Here is an 18,573-nt window from a genome sequence, read left to right as displayed (position 1 = left end):
AAAGCCTTGCATTCTACCTTTATTCTATGAGGGCATTCAACAAACCTCTATAACACATCTTAATACCTCCAAAAGCGGACTTGGAAAATTTCTCCTTTCCTATCGAAAATTAATTCCTTCCAAATAGATCCTGTGGGTCTTCACATGGTGGTTTTGTAAATGTTAGAACAGCACAGGTGAAATTAACAGGAAACCTAAAAACAACAATAACAAACAGCAACAATAAACTAATTCAAACAATAAGAAAATGCATTAGTTCACATAAGTAAAAGTCTAAAGTCTGACAAGGGTCAGGGTAAACCAAATACAAATTACTCCATTCTGTTGTTTTGCAATGTTCTTATGCCCCTCTACCTCCCTGTCCCAGCTTCATCCTCAGGGTGGTAGCAAGACTGTGGCATCAGTTCTAATTCTCACACCTCCAAAGGGAGAAAAGGGGAACACTTCCACAGCTGTACCAGAAGCACCAGGAAAAAGCATCAGGTGCGTCATTGTCTTAATCATGTGTTTTTGATGCTTTGCCATCTGGCACAATGCTGACCCTGGAGAGCGCTAGCCAATTCCTGAAGATAGCAAAAGACTGGCTTCCAAGTGTGCCCTTTTATACACAAACCAACCAATCCTGACCCTTACCCTCAATCACCTCTTTTATTGAGCTCTTACACTCAGGGCCTCTATTCCCCTGCCCTAATCACCCCAGGGCCAGTACAGGACAACTAAGGATAGGCCCTAATGACCCAGAGCCCACCAAAATCATTCAAAGTAGCCAATCCTAAACCTGGTTACACTGCCTTGCTTGTTCCTTCATACGGAAACCACAATTAAGGCGTTTGTTCACATTTTCTCCTCATTCCCTATGCCTGACCAAACCCATGTAGTCCCCCATGTGTGTTTCTATACAAACCCACGTGTGCCCCCTCCTTTTGGTATCTTTGCAACAATCTGTTGGCCTCCCCATATATGAACAATAATAAAATCTACATTTTTAAAAAGTCATTCTTTCTGTCTTAGTTGCTGAAATTAAGCCATATACCTACTCCTGAGCCAATCACTGGCAAAGAGTATAGAATTACACAGACATGAGTTTTCCAAAACTGTATGAAGGAGCACTCTTGAGCACTCGAGTACATTTTTGATGGCAATACAGGGATATCCAACATCTGCAGGATACCACACAAACTGTTAGCTCAAGATAATTCACGATTTCAACACTACATCCCATTACATTCTTTTCAATGATGTCGTACCTTTGAGAAGCTGGGTTCTGAGCAGTTGCTATTGTAAATAATAATAATAATAATAATAATAATAATAATAATAATAATTAAAAAAACAAGAACTGCACAAATATCAATAAGGTTGAAGTAATGAAGGTGGTGATGTATAATCTGATTCCAGGTTGGAGAAGTTGTGTTTGGAGCTGTTAGATATTTCTTTCTGCCTAGATTATTATGATTAAATTACATAGATACTAAGAACCACTGGAACCAACATATTTGGGAATCTCTGACTGAGACAAATAAGACCTAAGTCTGTTTGGAGGTGAAGTAACTTCCCCTCAGAAGCACAGGCTTCATGGAGCGCATCCAAAGAGAATTGTAGTCCTGTCAAGAAAGAGAAAGAAGGAAGAGTCTACAACAGTGTTCACCCTATGGAATTACTATTATTTCCCTTTAAATTAGCAGGTCCATTTCTTCTGTTAAATTACTAAAAACAAAAAAAACCCACTTTATCCTTATCTTTAAGTTTGTCTTAAAACAATCTGAAAACTTTTCTATAGGTCAAAAATACATTGGTTATGTTTTATTATATGGCAATTATATGAAGATACTTTATATTACCTCTAATGTCAACAATAATCCTAAGAAATGTATATTACCACCATTTTACAGATAAGTAAAAAGAGACCGTAAGATTAAAGTCATTTAGCTAGTAAATGTTGGGCAAGTCTGCCTGGTTCCAAATATGATTTGATGCCTTCACATCTTAATTATTACATTTCTGAAGTACTAGTTCACTTTCTTGCTTCAGATTTTACCAATTCCTCTGTGAAATGCTCTCCTCCTTTATTTCTATGTGACCTGCAAACTCTTTGAATGATTCTCCCTCTAAGCCTGTTTTATACTTTCACCTTAATGTTCTATTTAAAATACCCCCTTTACCTGTTTTTATGGTCCTCTTTCTACTCCAACCCCAAATTAAGATTTTCCTTAAAATGAAAAAAAGTCTGTTTTTCTTAGCACTTTCTATGTCATTTCTGTGTATTTAATTCTCAAATCTCTAACTTCTGTCCTACTATCTTCCATACTTCTAACTGAATATTTGCATTTGGATGTCTCCCTTTTAGATAGAATCAACATGTCTAAACTGATCCCATCACTCTCCTTTCAAAACTAGCACTTGTACCCAATTTCCCTTTTGATGGTCATGTTTGCCCCAGACAGCTAGTCTTGAAACCTCAAAACTATAGTTGATACCCACTTGTTTTTGACCTCCACAAGTTCATCCTCACTATGAATCCGTCAAGTCACCCCTTAGAATCAACTTTTTTTCCTTTACTTTTCTTTATAGATTTTATTTATCTTAACAATTTTATTGTTAATATCATTGTGAACTATGGATTATTTAATTTATAATTGATTAAATATTTCCTCTATTTTCTCACTTACAAAAAGAAAAAAGGTTAAAGCTTGCTACCTACTTTCAGGGTTTATGACAATAGGGTATAATGGCGCCATGACTCTCAAAATAGGTAATAACCAAACATTGGCATGAACTATATGAAGCACAGTTTAATTTCCTTAAAATGTAAACCTTTCATACAGATATAGAGATACAGAGGTATATAGACACAGAGATGGTACTCAATTATATCTATGGAAAGAATGACAGAATTAATTTAAAATAGTTCTACTTTTTTCTTTCAAAAACCTTCAATTCTTTGAATTATTACATTCTACTATTGTTCTCCGCTTCCCTCCCCAATATTATTTTAATAAATATTATTACAATGCTGGAAGCACGATTTTAAATCATATGTAGAAAAAGTTTAGTGAGCCTACCTCTGTTTAATTTGATAATGTTATGTTTTGTCAGATTAGTTTTCTGCACATTTCCATTTTATTCATTCATTCACACAATTTTAAGTTCATTGGGTTCTACTCACAACAATTTAAAGTTCATGGGTTGCTCATTTCTTAATTTGCATGGTTAAATATAGCCTAGCATGTATAAATAAATTAATGCTTTACTTATACAGGATACCACTATTTCAGAATGTTTTTGAATGTTCTTTTCTCTCCATTTTCCTGCCTGCCTGTCTGCCATGTTGCAGCCCTACCCCTCCTCCCTCCAAAGAGGTTTGTGACAGTGTTGTTAGTCAGCTTGTAGTGATCAGGTTGAGAAAGGCCATACAACTTCCCCAAAGTGCAAAAGGAACAGCAACAAACCATTCAGTTAAATCTCTCTCTCCTTTGGTTCCCAAAGCCTGGCATTTTAGGCCAGAGACTTTGCATGTATGCATCAGCGCAGAGACATAGTACCTGAGGATTGTGGCTAAAGCTTTTCGTGTGTGGTTTCAGCTTCTTATCAAATTTAAAAAAATGTTTTCTTCTCTGCTGGTGGAGAAGAAAACAATGGTTGGAACATGTAGAAAAATTTGAAGTAATAGTCACTTGTAAAAATGAAACAATGCAGGGGGTGCCTGGGTGGCACAGCGGTTAAGCGTCTGCCTTCGGCTCAGGGCGTGATCCCGGCGTTCCGGGATCGAGTCCCACATCAGGCTCTTCCGCTATGAGCCTGCTTCTTCCTCTCCCACTCCCCCTGCTTGTGTTCCCTCTCTCGCTGGCTGTCTCTATCTCTGTCAACTAAATAAATAAAATCTTTAAAAAAAAAAAATGAAACAATGCAGATGTACCTGTTCCTCCCCTCTCATGCTACAGTCTCATTCTTCAAAGGGAGACTACCTTACTGGCTCATAAATACCCTTGTAGACGTCTAAACATAAACCAGCACAAGCTTTTAGTTTCTTTTTATCACAGAAATGGAATCATACTGTACATCATTTGCAACTAGTTTTCCATTTACTCAAACCTATGTGAGCCTCATTCCTTTAAATGACTACATAGTATTATATGATATATGCAAAAATTTATTTTGTCATCTCCCTTTTTATCATAATTCAGGTTGTTTCCAGTTTTGCTATTAGAAACTTAAAAAGCTTAAATGAACATTCTCCTACTCTGAGAGCTAGTATAAATATTTATGTAGTGTAGATTTCTAAAAGTTCAATTACTGAGTGAAAGATACATGCATTTAAAATTTTGATAAATATTGCCAAAATATTATCTTGTTTGCTGCCAGAACAGTGTCACCTGTTTTTGGCACATTCTCACCATCTGTACATTATCAATCTTGAAAAATGTCAGTGCAATAGGTGGAGCATGGCATCTTAATATTTAAACTTATATCTCTTTTACTATTGATGAGGCTGAATATCTTCTGTGAATTATTGGTTTATGTCTTTTATTCATACATATTTTGGGCTATTATCTTTGTCTTCTGGATATACAAAAGCATTGTATATGTATATATTTATCAGTTAAATATGTAAATCTTTTTTCCTAATCTGTCAGTTGAAAAATTATTTATTTAACGTCTTTTATTTTTTCCCATCCATTCTCCCATGAGCATGTTACTCAGTAGTAAAATAATAAAATATTTAGCAGCAGGACTAAAAGAGAAGAAATAAGCTATAAATATAATCTATATATTGTATGACAAAATTTTGAATAAGTGAATTGATTGTATTTATCTAACACCAAACTAGTGGGTCAGCTTGGCTAATTTAGTAAAATATGAGACAATAATCACAATTGTCTCATGAAGTTTTTTACTTACTCGAACGAAACTCTTGAGGTTAGGGGCATTGTCCTTCTCCTTTGTATATTAATAGTGCTTAGCAGGGCCTGTTGGCCCTCACTAATGATAGCTGGCCCTCAGTAATGATTGACGAATACATGGAGTAAAAGAGAACCAGATAAACCAGTGGTCTTCTTTTTTTTTTTAATAATAATTTTTTATTATGTTATATTAGTCACCATACAGTACATCCTTAGTTTTTGATGCAGTGTTCCATGATTCATTATTTGCGTATAACACCCAGTGCTCCATGCAATATGTGCCCTCCTTAATACCCATCACCGGCCTATCCCAATCCCCCACCCCCCTCCCCTCTGAAGCCCTCGGTTTGTTTCCCAGAGTCCATAGTCTCTCATGGTTCGTTCCCCCTTCTGTTTATCCCCCCTTCATTCTTCCCTTCCTTCTCCTACCGATCTTCCTGCTATCTCTTATGTTCCATAAATGAGTGAAACCATATCATAATTGTCTTTCTCTGCTTGACTTATTTCACTTAACATAATCTCCCAGTCCCGTCCATGTTGCTGCAAATGTTGGGTAATCGTTCTTTCTGATGGCTGAGTAATATTCCACTGTATATATGGACATCTTCTTAATCCAGTCATCTGTTGAAGGGCATCTTGGCTCCTTTCACAATTTAGCTATTGTGGAAAATGCTGCTATGAATATTGGGGTGCATATGGCCCTTCTCTTCACTACATCTGTATCTTTGGGGTAAATACCCAGTAGTGCAATTGCTGGATCATAAGGTAGCTCTATTTTTAACTTTTTAAGGTACCTCCACGCTGTTTTACAAAGTGGCTGCACCAACTTGCATTCCCGACGGAATGGGAGAAGATATTTGCAAATGACACTACAGATAAAAGACTGGTATCCAGTTATCGGCAGTACGAAGATGGCGGAGGAGTAGGGGACCCCTTTTTCAGCCGGTCCCCAGAGTCGAGCTGGATAGGTACCAGACCAGCCTAAACAGCCACGGAATCAGCCTGAGATGCAGGAAGATACATCTGGATCTCTACAAATGAACATCTCCAGCGCTGAGTATTGAGGTACGAAGCCGGGAGCCGTGAAACCACGCACAGATATCGGAAGATAAATGGAAGGGGGAGGGAGCCACCGCATTCAGGCGCCGGGAAGCGGTAGCCACCTGCACGGGGGAGTGGGCGGACTCGCGGATGGCACCGCGAAACAGCAGACTGAGACCCTGAGTCGGGAGCGCACGCCACCAGGCTTCTCACGGAACTCCGGGAGGAATCCCGGTGTGCTCACCGGAAATAGACTGAGACCCCGAGATCCGGGAGCACACGGGGGCGGCTGGCGGCTGGTGGCGTTAGAAACACAAAGGACAGAGACAGGCCGGCCCTGGAAGTGAGGGCTGGGATGCCGGGTGTGGGGCGCACATCCCCGGACGCTGCAGGGTTGAGCAGCACCAACAGAAACAGAGATAAAGTGGCCAGAACATCAGTGGAGAACGGGCCGCAATCCCTCTGTTCTGTGACAGAGGCTGAAATTCGGCCGCTGCTGCTCTGACTCTCAGAAGAGGCACAGCAGACCGCCAGGGAAAGCCACCAGAGAACAAAAGCCTGGAAGTACCCGCTCAACAGCGTGCCCATCCCCATCACCCCTCGCAGGGGACACGGAGACTCTACCCAAACAGGGTTGCCTGAGTATCGGCGCGGCACGCCCCTCCCCCAGAACACAGAAGGCAGGCTGAAAAATCAAGAAGCCCACAACCTGGGGTGCCTCGGTGGCGCAGTCATTGAGCGCCTGTCTTCGGCTTAGGGCCTGATCCCTGCGTTCCGGAAAGGAGTCCCTCATCGGGCTCCTCCGCTGGGAGCCTGCTTCTTCCTCTCCCACTCCCCTGCTTGTGTTCCCTCTCTCACTGGTTGGCTCTCCGCCACATATAAATAAATAAAATCTTTAAAGAAGAAGCCCACATCCCCAAGATCCCTATAAAACAAGGGGCATGGCCTGGGACCCAGTCAATAATTTGGGTTCTGGACAACCCCGCAACTTCTCCTCATCAGAATGACAAGAAGGAGAAGTCCCCCCCCCCCCCGCCCCAGAAAAGAAAAGACAGTGAGTCTGTGGCCTCTGCCACAGAAATAATGGATATGGATGTAACCAAATTATCAGAAATGGAATTCAGAGTAACGAAGGTCAAAATGTTGAGCAGAATTGAAAAAAGTATTAACGAAAAGGTTACTGAGAATATAGAATCCCTAAGAACAGAAATGAGAGCGAATCTGACAAATTAAAAATTCTATCAGCCAAATGCAGGCAAAACTAGAGGCTCTGATGGCCAGGGTCACCGAAGCAGAGGAACGTATTAGTGAATTGGAGGATGGGTTAATAGAGGAAAAAACGAAAATAGAAGCTGGTCTTAAAAAAATCCATGCCCACGAATGTAGGTTACGGGAGATTACTGACTCAATGAAATGATCCAATGCCAGATGCATCCGCATCCCCGAGGGGGTGGAGAAAAACAGAGGTCTAGAAGAGATATTTGAACAAATTGTAGTTGAAAACGTCCCTAATCTAGCGAGGGAAACAAACATTCGTGTCCAAGAGGCAGAGAGGTCCCCTCCCAAGCTCAACCACGACAAACCTATGCCACGTCACATCACAGTGCAATTCGCAAATATTAGATCCAAGGATACAGTATTGAAAGCGGCCAGGGCAAAGAAATTTCTCACGTACCAAGGCAAAGGCATCAGAATTATGTCAGACCTGTCTACACAGACCTGGAATGAGAGAAAGGGTTGGGGGGGCAATTTTAAAGCTCTTTCAGAGAAAAACATGCAGGCAAGGATCCTTTATCCAGCAAGGCAGTCATTCAGAATTGATGGAGAAATAAAGACATTTCAGAATCGCCAGTCATTAGCCACTTTCATAACCACGAAACCAGCCCTACAGGAGATATTAAGGGGGGTTCTATAAAGGTAAAAAGGCCCCAAGAATGATACAGAACAGAAAGTCACAACTGAAACAAACAAAGACTTTACTGGTAACATGGGATCATTAAAATTCTATCTCTCAGTTCTTAGTGCCAATGTAAATGGTTTAAACGCTCCCATAAAACGCCACAGGGTTGCAGATTGGATAAAAAGAAATGACCCATCCATTTGCTGTCTACAAGAGACTCATTTCGAACCCAAAGATGCATTCAGACTGATAGTAAGGAGATGGAGTACCATCTTTCACGCAAATGGACCTCAAAAGAAAGCTGGAGTGGCAATTCTCATATCAGATACATTGAATTTTAAACTAGAGACTATAGTTACAGACGCAGAAGGGCACTATATTATTCTTAAAGGAAGTATTCAACAAGTGGATATGACAATTATAAATATATATGCCCCCAACAGGGGAGCAGCAAGATACACAAGCCAACTCTTAACCAGAATAAAGAGACATATAGATAAAAATACATTAATAGTAGGGGATCTCAACACTCCACTCTCAGAAATAGACAGAACACCCTGGCAAAAACTAAGCAAAGAATCAAAGGCTTTGAATGCCATACTCGACGAGTTGGACCTCATAGATATATATAGAACACTATACCCCAGAACCAAAGAATACTCATTCTATTCTAATGCCCATGGAACATTCTCAAAAATAGACCATATTCTGGGACACAAAACAGGTCTCAACAGATACCAAAAGACTGAAATTATGCCCTGCATATTCTCAGACCACAACGCTCTGAAATCTGAACTCAACCACAAGGAAAAATTTGGAAGAAACTCAAACACTTGGAGACTAAGAACCATCCTGCTCAGGAATGACTCGATAAACCAGGAAATCAAAAATCAATTTAAACAATTTATGGAGACCAACGAGAATGAAAACACAGCAGTCCAAAACCTATGGGATACTGCAAAGGCAGTCCTAAGGGGGAAATACATAGCCATCCAAGCCTCACTCAAAAGAATAGAAAAATCTAAAATGCAGTTTTTATATTCTTACCTCAAGAAGCTGGAATGGCAACAGAGGGACAGGCCTAATCCACGCAGGAGGAAGCAGTTGACCAAAATTAGAGCTGAAATCGATCAAGCAGAAACCAGAAGTACAGTAGAGCAGATCAACAGGACTAGAAGCTGGTTCTTGGAGAGAATCAATAAAATTGACAGACCACTGGCAAGACTTATCCAAAAGAAAAGAGAAAGGACCCAGATTATTAAAATTATGAATGAAAAAGGAGAGGTCACGACCAACACCATTGAAATTGGAAGGATTATTAGAACTTTTTATCAACAGCTATATGCCAATAAACTAAGCAATCTGGAAGAGATGGAATCCTTCCTGGAAACCTATAAACTACCAAGATTGAAACAGGAAGAAATTGATTTCTTAAAAAGGCCAATTAATTATGAAGTAATTGAGTCAGTGATAAACAACCTTCCAAATAACAAAACTCCAGGCCCGGATAGTTTTCCTGGGGAATTCTACCAAGCATTCAAAGAAGAAATAATACCTATTCTCCTAAAGCTATTTCAAAAAATAGAAACAGAAGGAAAGCTACCAAACTCATTCTATGAGGCCAATATTACCGTGATCCCCAAACCAGGCAAAGACCCCCTCAAAAAGGAGAATTACAGACCGATTTCCCTCATGAATATGGACGCCAAAATCCTCAACAAGATACTTGCTAATAGAATCCAACAGTACATTAAAAGGATTATCCATCATGATCAAGTGGGATTCATACCTGGGATGTAAGCGTGGTTCAATATTCGCAAATCAATCAGCGTGATACATCATATCAACAAGAAAAGACTCAGAAACCATATGATCCTCTCAATTGATGCCGAAAAAGCATTTGACAAAATACAGCATCCTTTCCTGATTAAAACCCTTCAGAGTGTAGGAATAGAGGGTACATTTCTCAATCTCATAAAAGCCATCTATGAAAAGCCTACTGCAAATATTATTCTCAATGGGGAAAAGCTGGAAGCCTTTCCCTTAAGATCAGGAACACGACAAGGATGCCCACTCTCGCCACTATTATTCAACATAGTACTAGAAGTCCTTGCAACAGCAATCAGACAACAAAAAGGGATCAAAGGTATCCAAATCGGCAAAGAAGAAGTCAAAATGTCTCTCTTCGCAGGTGACATGATACTCTATATGGAAAACCCAAAAGAAGCCACTCCCAAACTATTAGAAGTTATAGAGCAATTCAGTAACGTGGCGGGATACAAAATCAATGCTCAGAAATCAGTTGCATTTCTATACACGAATAACGAGACTGAAGAAAGAGAAATTAGGGAATCCATCCCATTTACAATAGCACCAAAAACCATACGTTACCTTGGAATTAACTTAACCAGAGATGTAAAGGACCTATATTCTAGAAACTATAAATCACTCTTAAAAGACATTGAGGAAGACATAAAAAGATGGAAAGATATTCCATGCTCATGGATCGGTAGAATTAACATAGTTAAAATGTCCATGCTACCCAGAGCAATCTACACTTTCAATGCTATCCCGATCAAAATACTGAGGACATTTTTCAAAGAACTGGAACAAATAGTCCTTAAATTTGTATGGAACCAGAAAAGGCCCCGAATTTCCAAGGAACTGTTGAAAAGGAAAAACAACGCTAGGGGCATCACAATACCGGATTTCGAGCTGTATTACAAAGCTGTGATCACAAAGACAGCATGGTAACTGGCACAAAAACAGACACATAGACCAATGGAACAGAATAGAGAACCCAGAAATGGACCCTCGGCTCTTTGGGCAACTAATCTTTGATAAAGCAGGAAAAAACATCCGGTAGAAAAAAGACAGTCTCTTCAATAAATGGTGCTGGGAAAATTGGACAGCTACATGCAAAAGAATGAAACTTGACCACTCTCTCACACCATACACAAAGATAAACTCTAAATGGATGAAAGACCTCGATGTGAGACGGGAATCCATCAAAATTCTAGAGGAGAACATAGGCAGCAACCTCTACGACATCGGCCAAAGCAAACTTTTTCATGACACATCTCCAAAGGCAAGAGAAACAAAAGATAAAATGAACTTGTGGGACTTCATCAAGATAAAAAGCTTCTGCACAGCCAAGGAAACAGTCAAAAAAACTAAGAGGCACCCCACGGAATGGGAGAAGATATTTGAAAAGGACACTACAGATAAAGGACTGGTATCCAAGATCTACAAAGAACTTCTCAAACTCAATACACGCGAAACAAATAAACAAATCAAAAAACGGGCAGAAGATATGAACAGACACTTTTCCAATGAAGACATACAAATGGCTAACACACACATGAAAAAATGTTCAAAATCATTAGCCATCAGGGAAATTCAAATCAAAACCACACTGAGATACCACCTTACGCCAGTTAGAATGGCAAAAATTGACAAGGCAAGAAACAACAATTGTTGGAGAGGATGTGGAGAAAGGGGATCCCTCCTACATTGTTGGTGGGAATGCAAGTTAGTACAGCCATTCTGGAAAACAGTGTGGAGGTCCCTTAAAAAGTTAAAAATTGAGCTACCCTATGACCCAGCCATTGCACTACTGGGTTTTTACCCCAAAGATACAGACGTAGTGAAGAGAAGGGCAATATGCACCCCAATGTTCATAGCAGCAATGTCCACAATAGCTAAATCGTGGAAGGAGCCGAGATGCCCTTCAACAGATGACTGGATTAAGAAGTTGTGGTCCATATATACAATGGAATATTACTCAGCTATCAGAAAGAACGAATTCTCAAAATTTGCTGCAACATGGACGGCACTGGAGGAGATAATGCTAAGTGAAATAAGTCAAGCAGAGAAAGACAATTATCATATGATTTCTCTCATCTATGGAACATAAGAACTAGGATGACCAGTAGGGGAAGAAAGGGATAAAGAAAGGGGGGGTAATCAGAAGGGGGAATGAAACATGAGAGACTATGGACTATGAGAAACAAACTGAGGGCCTCAGAGGGGACGGGGGTGGGGGATTGGGATAGACCGGTGATGGGTGGTAAGGAGGGCACGTATTGCATGGTGCACTGGGTGTTATACGCAACTAATGAAGCATCAAACTTTACATCAGAATCCGGGGATGTACTGTATGGTGACTAACACAATATAATAAAAAATCATATTAAAAAAAAGAAAAAAGACTGGTACCCAAGATCTACAAAGAACTTCTCAAACTCAATACACGAGAAACAAATAAGCAAGTCAAAAAATGGGCAGAAGATATGAACAGACACTTTTCCAATGAAGACATACAAATGGCTAACAGACACATGAAAAAACGTTCAAAACCAGTGGTCTTCTATCAGAAACCATAGCAATGCATTCTTTTAATGACTTTTAAACACTGGTAGTTGATAGCATACTCATATAGCCAATATGACGTTTTAAGCCTATGATAATTCTTAGGTAGATGCATTTTTACCGCTTTGGGTTTTTTGGTGGTTTTGTTTTTTTGTTTTTTTTTTTTTTTTTTTTTTGCTTGTTTTCAGTAAGATTCTTTCCCCATAACTTGTAAATAAATGTGTAAGTCATTTTAAACATATCTGACTACTTCGCTACCAGGTATTCACATTAATCCTTGTAATTGCTATTTAAAACCATTATATTTTAGGGGCACCAGGGTGGCTCAATGGGTAAAGCATATACCTTCGGCTCAGGATCCCAGGGTCCTGAGTGTGGGGCTCCCTGCTCAGCAAGGAGTCTGCTTCTCCTCCTCTTTCTGCCCCTCCCCCTGCTCACATGTGCTCTCTCTCTCTCTATCAAATAAATAAATAAAATCTTCAAAAAAAATAAAACCATTATATTTTAAATACAAACATCCATATGAAATTCAAAGCTACTCATTACTAAGTGGACAGAACTCTTTTATTGACCTATTTTATTCTTCTGAGAAAACCACTGGCATAGAGAAATGATCATTCAGGTGCCTGCAAGACACATGAAGGTATTACCACACTAGAGAAAACCTTCATTTTCCTTAGAAAGAAAGTGATTTTGTTATTCCAGGGTCCACTTTTAGTTTCCTCTCCCTCATGATTCATGACATAACCTCAAAGGACATTAGTGACAGTCCTGAAACTCTAAATTATAGGTTGACCACTCTTGGCTTTTCCTTTAGAAAGGGCAGTAGCAAAAGCCTTTAGTAAGTCAGCTTGACTGACGAAAATTTGGAAAAATTGCTGGTCTAACATTAACCTCTTCAAAATAAAGTCAGGTGGTCAGGACTGTGCTATTATTCCCATGGCGTTTAGCTTACTTTATAAATGCCTGAACGTGCCATTCTGTTCATCCAGAAATGTTTACTGAGCATCTACTATATGCCAGATGGTGGGCTAGGTCCTAGAGATTAAAGGCAATTAAGACAAAACATTGCTTTCCAGGGTTTCACAGTTTAAAATAATAGTTGCTTTACTGTTTTCATTAACGATAAATAACATATTCAAATCAATTCCAAGAATAGACATAGATGCAGATTAGGATATGGCCAGTTATTGTTTATCCACTGAAATAGGATGGTGCTATATAGGAAGGACAGAAATCTGAAATTAGATCCAATAATTGGAGTGGAGCATGTGTTTGGGGTACAAAAAGAGGTGCAGGTGCTGGGAGGAAATCCAGCCTATGAGGCAAAAATGATATCTGAAATCTCTGGCAATAAGTAGAAAAATGGCTGTTTCTGGAGAGTCTAACACAGTGATCAGTGAGAACATGCAGTGAGAGATAATTCAAGATCAATAATCTCACACGTCCAAGCAGGTAGGCAGTTGGCATCCAATAAGTTTGTCAGCAAATCTTGAAGTGAGAAAGGCATGGTTTCAAAGCTGGATTGTAGGGGAAAGTTTAGTCCTGGTCAGATGGAAAGGGAAAAGGGTGGAAAGAGTGTAGCATATTTTTAGTTCTAATAATATTTTTAAGGTATATAGTGAGTCACAATGGAGCAAGGCAGAAAACTGGTTAGGCAAACTGGGGCAAACACACCTCTAGGGGGAGCCTATGGCTTTTTTCTATTCTTGTATCCTCCACATGTCCCCAAACTCCCAACTCCCAGACTGTGTACATATTTCCCCCTTAAGGAGGAATGCTGTCAGGGATAGAACAAGTTTAAGAGCCCTCGTCAGATCATAGTACTAGAAAGTAGAACTTTCCAAAGAATTAAAAACAGAACACAGATGAGCATGGATTCTCTTGTTTTTTTCCTTCCAGAAATAATTAAGCATGAGTTTGTTCAAATTATCTGTGGCCATTTATTTTTCTCTTTTCAGATGCTTTTCTTCTCCCACAGGCCTGGAAGCAACTCCTTTTTGGAAACTGCACTCCCAGTCCTCTCTCCAACACCTGCCCCCGTCAGCCATGGAGAGGCACAGTGGAGAATGCTTCTTATCTCTCCCTTGCTTCTTTATATCTATATTTGGGGTATGTGGACTTGGATTGGCATTTTCTCTCTTTGGAGGGAAACGGGGTCAAGCAATGTTGAGGAAGCAGCTTTTTCTCAAGTTTTGGTTCAATGTGCTTTAGGTCATTTTGGCTTAAGAGAACAAGCTCACTCACAGGGTCCAGTCTAAATCTCAGTGTTCTTCATTAAATTCTGCCCTAGAGCCTTTGTACTTATTGTTCTCTCTGTGACACTTCTATGTATCAGATGTGCATAACTCACACCTATACTTCCTTTATTATGTCTCTGTCCCAGTGTCACCTCTTCAGAGAGCCTAGCCCTGGCTACACTATATAAAATAACACTCACTCCAACTCAAGGCACTCCTATGTTCCTTACACAATTTTAGTTTTCTTCATAACACATATCACCATTTGAGGTATTAGGAGCCTCCTGATCTGAGTATCTGATCTGAATGTCTGCTTTATTCATTAGAATAGAGCTTTATTCATTAGAATAGAACACATAGCAAATGTTCAATAAAAGATGTTGAATAAGAAAGTTTATATATTAATAAAGAATTCATAAATATCTATTTACAACTGGGCCTACTCTCCTGGGCCTCTGGATCTTACACGCCATAGAGGGTAGAAGTTAAGATGATGGGCCCTGGGAACCTGACCATCAGGCTTGGTTTTCAGCTCCATTTACCAGTTGTTTGATACAGTTACTTACATTCTCTGCATCAGAGTTTCTTATTTATGAAATAAATCCTTATATTATTAGAAAGATAATATTAATAGTACTTCATAAGTTTTGAGGGTTAAATTATAATGTAAATGATACATGCAAAGCACTTAGAATAGTACCTCATATGTACAAAAAGTGCTCAATAATTTTTAGCTGTTATTATTATAATATCTAGCTACCTACTTGATCTACTGGGTTGTCAAATAGGCATCTCATACTTGGTATGTCCAAAACAGAACTCTTGATTCCCCGCCCCCTATACTTGTCTCCCCTGTAGTCTTCACCATCTCAGTAAATGACACACCACCCATTGCTCACAAAATTAGATGAAACATCTTTGATTTCTCCCTTACCTGACCTACCAAATCCAATCCACCAGCAAATTTGTGAAGACTCTGCCTTCAAAATGTATCTGTATCTCTGTAACTCCATTACTATCACCCTAATCCAAGATGCCACGCTTTCCCCCTTTAACTGTGTCAGCACTCCAGCCTTGTTTCTTTTTTCTCCTCCTGCTCCTTTCTAATCCATTATCATTTAGAAGCCGCAGTAATTTTTGAAAAGACTTCCCTGTTCATGTCTTTCAGTGATTTCTCATTGCTTGTAGAAAAAAAGCCAAACTCTTTACAGTGGCTTACAAGGTCCTGCCTGATGTCAAACCTACCTAATTCTCCAACATCATTTTGTCCCATGTTCTCCTTGGTCTATAATGCTTTAGCCAGATTGGCTGCCTTTTTTTCTTTTTGAAACTATTTTCTACCTTTTATTGACTCGGAGCTTCTGCACTGATTATTCCTTTCACCTGGAATGCTGTTCACTGAGTTCTTGAATAGTTGTTCGAAGTCAATTTTTTAAAAATATTGTGTCAGTTACATAAAATATGACTTGAGATTATATTCTGCTCTAAATGGACTAGCATAGCAATGTCCCTCTTGACCTGCCCAATCTTGCCAATACATCTGAAATGATATACTTTCTCATTATAATCACTTGTTTATTGGCTATCAATTTCCCAAGCGTAAGTTTCCTGAAGGTAGGTTCACAGTCTGTCTCTTTCACCCTTATATTCATTCAGTCATTCAAAAAATAGTTTTTGAGCTCTTACTAAATACTATTGTTCTAGAAGCTGGGGACCTAGCAGTGAACAAAGCAGGCATATTCTCTGTGCTCATGCCCCACTGATCTTATTTTAGTGGGGAGATAGAGAATAAATGAATAAATAAGTAAAACTAGACTACATTCAATGATGATAATAAATATAGAATATAAAGTAGATGGGCAGAGGACTGTGTGGGGGGAGTGAGGGTTGATATTTTATAAACAATAACAGAGAAGATCTCTCTAAAAATGTGACATGTGGTTAAAGACATAAAAGAAATGGTGAGTATACATGTATATCTGGAGAAGACCTTTCTAGACAAAAGGAACAATGAGCACATACGTCCTCAAGCAGGAAAGTGCTTTGCCTGACTGAGAAACAGCAAAGAGGTCAGGGTGGCTGAAGCGGAAGAAGCAAAGGAAAGAGTGGGAATACATACAGAAAGGTAAGAGGAAGGGGTGCCATTCATATAGAGCCTGGTATTATGATGACTTTGGTTTCTTCTCTGAATGAGATGGGAAGCCATTGGAGGAGGTATATGATCTGGCTTACGTTTTAATAATATCACTCTGGCTACTATGCTGAGAAGGAAGGTAAAGGTAGACAAAGGGAAATCAATTAATTAGGAGGGCACTGCCATAATTAAATGCAAAAAAAAAAAAATGATGATGGAGTGGACCAAAGTGGTAGCAGACAAGATAGCAAAAAACTATGAAATTCTGAATATATTTTAAAGGTGGAAACAATGGGATTAGCTGATGGATTGGATATGGGGTGTGAAAAAGGGACAGGAATCAAGATTTTTAGCCTGAGAAACTGGAAAAAGGAAGTTGTTAATTTACTGAGATGAAGACGACTATGGGAGGAATAGGCCTGGGGTGGGGAGAAAAGAAGAATCAAGAGTTCGATCCTACACAAAATTCACAACGCCTATTAGGTACCCAAGTGGGGATGTCTAGAGGCAATTGAATATTTATGATCCTGAACTTCAGGAAAGAGGTCTGAATTGGAGATATAAATTTAAGATTAGCCAGAGCATAGGTGGTATTCAAAAACCCAAGATAGAATCAAATTGCCAAGGGCATTATTATAGGAGAACAGGTCCAAAGACTCAAAACTTGCAAAGGTTTAGATGTCTAGGAGATAAAGAGAAACCAGCAGATTAAATTGAGAGTCATAGTAAGCGCAGTACCATGGAGATGCACCACCCAAATTCCCCTTCAAGGAAAGACTTATTTCCCAGTTTAAGGAAGTATGGGCAGCAGACAGCCACAGCTATCAGCTACTTTAGGATTAGCCTTAGCAACAGAGACCACCCTGGCAAAAAAGCATGCCCTTCCGTAACAAGCCCACTTAAGAAAACAGTATTTTCTACATTGGAAGCCTATTCTGTCAATTTTTAGTTAAACAGTCCTATACTTAGTAATACTGGAGGAACCATCAGATGAAGAGATTTAAATGAAACCCCATAATCAAATTCAATTGTTTTGAACTGTAATATCTTTTTTGAATTGTAATATCTTAAACAGCTCTTTAATTCCAGTAAGTTGTACATTTTATACTTAATTAGTAACTATAAGCATTTCCCTAAATATCTGGGAGGTTCTATCACTTCCTCAGTCGTGCAGTTATAGCAACAGAAGCAAAAATGCAGATAGGAACAACTTCAAATGGCTTTTTTTACCCAATTCCAATTATTTGCTAATTTTCTATATTTCTAATAGACAGTCAAAAACTATGCATCTTTGTATCTATGGTATCTAAGCATGTGCTAGTTCTTGACTGTACTCAATAAATAAACCCTTGATAAATGAATTAATTAATGTATATTCACAGAGCTATTGAGAAAATAAAAGCCATTTTAATTTTATGTTCTTTTCCTTTTTTTATAATAGAATGCCAATAAAGAATTAAGTGGCAGAAAAATAAGAGGGACAGAAAACATCTCAATAATACGTAATTAATTAATGGCTGATTACAAGATGATCTCTTTCACACTTTACCATTTACATAAAAGCCTAAAGTGCAGCATGGTCAAATAATTTGTGTAACAGAGGACAGACTGATCACCAGTATATGCACCATCCACCAGAGTTCAATCACAATTGTTGGAATGTTTTGTTCACTTTTGAAAAATTGTGTTTCACATCTATAACTTCAAACATTTATATATTAATTGAAGGTATGTATTTCTAATTGATCTTTTCTACTCTTCACATTTTTTATAATTTAAAATGCATGAGTTACCATGGAAACAATGTCCTCAAGTAAGAGCAAACCTTGGTGACATCCACAAATGAAATATGAAATCAATTAATAAAATGGCTGTGTAATTTATAATAGTTACTTAGAATGAGTTACCTGATCAAATGTGAAATACAGACTGGGGGGAGAGGGTGTGGCCACCCATCAGAGTTTTTTCTCCTGAAATCTCAGGTAA

The sequence above is a fragment of the Ursus arctos genome, unplaced genomic scaffold, assembly GCF_023065955.2.
Source record: "Ursus arctos isolate Adak ecotype North America unplaced genomic scaffold, UrsArc2.0 scaffold_3, whole genome shotgun sequence".
In the NCBI taxonomy this organism is placed as follows: Eukaryota; Metazoa; Chordata; class Mammalia; order Carnivora; family Ursidae; genus Ursus; species Ursus arctos.
Note: the sequence above shows the minus strand (reverse complement) of the source record.